The sequence below is a fragment of the Panthera onca genome, chromosome A1, assembly GCF_046562875.1.
Source record: "Panthera onca isolate mPanOnc1 chromosome A1, mPanOnc1 haplotype 2, whole genome shotgun sequence".
In the NCBI taxonomy this organism is placed as follows: Eukaryota; Metazoa; Chordata; class Mammalia; order Carnivora; family Felidae; genus Panthera; species Panthera onca.
Window position 1 is genome coordinate 93,243,001 of NC_138339.1, and position 4,439 is coordinate 93,247,439.

The window sequence follows — 4,439 nt, forward strand, 5'->3', positions numbered from 1 at the left end:
AAGAAGAGTGGTATATACATACAATGGAATATTATTCAGCCATAAAAAATAATAAGATCTTGTCATTTGCAATGACATGGATAGACCTAGAAGGTATGATGCTAAGTGAAATAAGTCGGACAGAGAAAGACAAATACCATATGATTTTACTCATATGTAAGACTTAAGAAACAAATGAAAAAGAAAAAAAGAGACAAAAAGCCAGACTCTTAAATACAGAAAAGAAACTGGTGGCTGCCAGAAAGGATGTGGGTAGGGAGACAGATAAAATAAATAAAGGGGATTAAAGGTACACCTACCATGATGAGCACTGAATAACATGTAGAATTGGTGAATCATTTATGTTGGACACCTGAAATTAATACAACACCATATGTTAATTACACTTCAATAAAAATATAAATATTAACCATTCTAAAGACAAGTAAGCTCCCATGTGATATTATAGAGTAAGATATGAACAAAAATAAAAGGTCAATGACAAAAGTGCTGAACAGACTTCTGTAGTCAGTAGGATAATAAAGAAAGCAAATTTAGTGAATGAAGTGGAAAGAAACTTCTTCAATAGAAATGGTAATGAGCCACTTTCTGGAACACTAATATGTGATCTGAGCAAACAGAGCATAAAATACAATGTGGGCTCCTCTTGTTTTCTTTCAGGTCTTTTATCATTTAATATGAGCATTCAACAATTTTGTAAAATACTGGTGAGAAGAAATTCTTTTTATTCAGTATATCTGCCAATAGACATTTTAAATGATAAGAAATCCTTCAGGCAACTAAAACTCTTTTAGAAAAGACTATCCACATTCTTTCTGTTGAAATCTTAGCACAAATGCTAGAGGACTAAAATATATGTGAGGAAATTTCTAACAGCAAGTGAGTGGCCTGTTCTCCACTACTATGGTTCAGAGTTGCCCTTGATTTTGAACAACATCTGAGCCATTAGTACAGCTTTATTGCTGAGGCCATGGCCCAAGAAGACTCAAGCACTGGTATATGCCTCACCCTTCAGAAAACCAAGTAGAATCTCTAGCTACCTGCCTTCCAGAAGGCTGTTACTATAAATCCTACAACCTGACCCCCTTTGCTTCAGACACCCCAATATTTCAAAGTTGGTTTAAAGGTACCAATTCCTATTTTTCTTCTCCATAGGCGTTATAAGCAACTAAACATACAATTTTCTAAGGAAAATTAATTATGAGATAATTTAATATGCTTTGATGTGCTCAAACAGCAAGTTGGAGTCAGACTTTGCCACTAATGTTAGAAATGTAGGAAATTGACTCCAATTGCATATAATAAACAGATCACAGATCGCTGAATGTGATAGCCCAATCAGCCTTTAAAAAGTTTTTTGTTTGTTTGTTTGTTTGTTTAAATCTAGGGAGCCTCAGTCAGACAGGCCAGAAACACTTCTAGAAGGAATAGCATGATGGCTGCCCAAGGAGAACCCCAAGTTCTCTTCAAACTTGTATTAGTTGGTGATGGTGGTACTGGGAAACTACATTCGTGAAACATCATCTGACTGGTGAGTTTGAGAAGAGTGTAGCCACCTTGGGTGTTGAGGTCCATCCCCTTGTGTTCCTTACCAACAGAGGACCTACTAAGTTCAAAGTATGGCATACAGCTAGTCAAGAGTAATATGGTGGGCTGAGAGATGGCTATGACATACAAGCCGAGTGTGCCATTATAATGTTTGACAACACCAAGGGTTACCTACAAGAACGTGACCAACTGGCAGAGAGATCTGGTACGAGTATGTACAATCCCCATTGTGCTCTGTGCAACAGAGTGGGCATTATGAACAGGAAAGTTAAAGCAAAATTTATTATCTTTCACTGAAAGAAGAACCTTTAGTACTATGACATTTCTGCCAAAAGTAACTACAACTTTGAACAGCCCTTCCTGTGGCTTGCTAGAAGACTAATTGGAGACCCTAACTTGGTGTTTGTTCTCACCCAGCCAGAGGCTGTCATGGACCCAGTTTTGGCAGCACAGTATGCGCATGATCTAGAGGTTGTTCAGACAACTGCTCTCCCGGGCAAGGATGACAACCTGTGAGAAAGTGAGAAAGTGCAGCTGGAGCCCAGCATCAGAAGTCTGGTTTTATATTGAACTGTCCTGTGATGTCAGGGGCACAGTGCCACTTTAGCTACATAGCTAAGTGGAACATGTGCTTCATCTTTGGGACGCTGAAGGAGATGAATGGGCTTCAGAGCGAAAGTGGCAGTTTCAAAAGTACCTTCATTTTATGGACCTGCATATTTAGCTGTTTTGGTACAAAGCTGTTTCCTTCCTGAGTTTCAAATAAAAGACTGTTATAGTAGTATCACAACATCCAGTGGTGAAATCCCGTTTGTCACTGTCCTTCCCATTCCTTTTCATTTAGAATCAGAAGAAAGGTGTATTTCAAATATCTTAAAAATAAATACATACACAAACAAACAAACAAATCTAGCATTAGGAAAAGATGTGACTCTTTTCATGTGTCTGCCTTGACTCTGGTGGAGAGGGTTGTTCTGAATTTAATCCATACTGGCTAGCGTTGTTCTCAGGGCTGATAAGCAAACAAAAAGACCTACTATGAGCACAGATTCAAGGACAGTGGTGGCAGTCCCTGATTCCTAAGAGTTTTAAATGTGGTTATCATTCTTTTTTCATTATTTTTCATTTGTATTTAAATGTTTAAAACATTCAAATTTTAGAGTTCCAGTGCAAGTTCCAACTTTCGCCACATTTATGCATTTGTTGACGTTCTTGTTCAAAATGTTATTTGCATCTCAACCAAAGAAAAACACAACGGGGTTTTATATTATTTAGTTAGAATTTCCTGAGCCTCTAAGGGAATTCGAATTAGGGTTGGCAGTTTAAACAATACATCCTGTATAAAAGTTATAGCACAATGAAGGCATCTATAGAGACACAATCCACACACCACAAAGGCTACAAATCTCAACCAGGAAGGTCAGCATGTCTGTACCCAAAGATCTTCAATGACCTTCCTGAAATATCTAGTTCTTTTCCTTTGAAGAAAATGCTTCATGAGGTAGAGATGTGCCAGTGTCTCATGCAATGTGTGAGCTGCTGTGGTAAGTGATCCCCTATTTCCCTTATGGAACAAGTAATGCATTGTAACCCTTAACAGAAAACTCCAGCTGTCCCTTTACACGCCAGCCTTTTGGCAAAGGTTCAGATTTTTTTCCCCCTTGAATAGTCATAATTCATAGAGAGGGCCAGACACACAGATTTCTTTTTTCAACTGACTTTGTATTTCTTTGGCTATCTTATCCCTAATTGCTCCCTGCAAACCCTCCCCTCCATGCTGGTAAACTAGAGGGAACCAGTTTCATGAACCAGTAAATACAAGGCTTAAACATTCACTCTGTGAGACATATACAACATTTATTGCCAATTTTGATTCAAGTAGAGAGGAAAATTGCGTAAGTCGGTTATTAGGAGCTGCAGGTGTGCCTGGAGAGGGAGAAGTCTTCTTATTCAGGAACTATAGATAATCCCTCTTATAAAACTTCCCTAGTTGTAAAATTTTTTTTCTCATCCCTTTGGGAAATGCTGTAAGCAGGAAATCGCATATGTGCATTAAAAGTGAGGTGATAAGCCAATTTTGCCAGACGGTACTTTCAGGAAATGACTGTGAATTTTGAAATTTTGTTGACTCTTCAAAGATTTCTGATTTACTTGAACTCAATTTTAATCAAAGTATGCTATATGTGATTAACTTATTTTGTACACATGTCTTTTTACATGCCTGTGAATAAGTTTCCACAAAAATAATGTCATTTGAATTGGCAGGAAGTCTTTATTTCCTGTCCTGAAGTATACTGTAAATGAGAACATCTGAGCAAAGGCCTCATCCTTTGTTTTTTTTCTTTTTTCTTCTGTCTACTGAGCTGTGCATTATAAATTCTCATTGAAGAAGGAGCACCCACATATAAGGAGAGCTAAGTGGGGCCCATTCATGGGCATTTTTAAGCAAAGGGTTTTTTTTTTCCGGCACAGTTGACCTAAGTGCATCAGAGTTTGAGAAGTCAATATATTTTGGATGGCCATGATGCACCAGGCCCTATGTTAGGTTTATAAGCACAATTTCCACCCTCAGCGAGCTTAAGATCTCACAGGCAGAGCAAGGTACATACATCTCCCAGATACACGGTTGCACAGAGTAGGTTATATTCAAGGGCCCAAATGAACGGAGCAGATGAACAATCTATGTGTACCGCAGAAAGAACTGGTAGACAAGGCTGGGGTACACATAGATTGTTCATCTGGGTCAGCGAAGGACAAGATGAGAAGAACATTTGACTTCTAGGATGGACATAGCTTGGATTGTCAAACGGTATTCAATACAGAGGTAAAAACATATGCCAAAGGTGAGTAATTCTGGATACTGGAGGTTGTGAAGAACAAAAGAAAGGTCC

At 38.3% G+C, this 4,439-nt stretch overlaps 1 pseudogene; it reads left to right on the forward strand.

The window, feature by feature from the left end:
- The first annotated feature begins 1,435 nt into the window (after positions 1-1,435).
- Positions 1,436-2,064, forward strand: LOC132682391 (GTP-binding nuclear protein Ran-like; annotated as a pseudogene).
- The last annotated feature ends 2,375 nt before the right edge of the window (positions 2,065-4,439 follow it).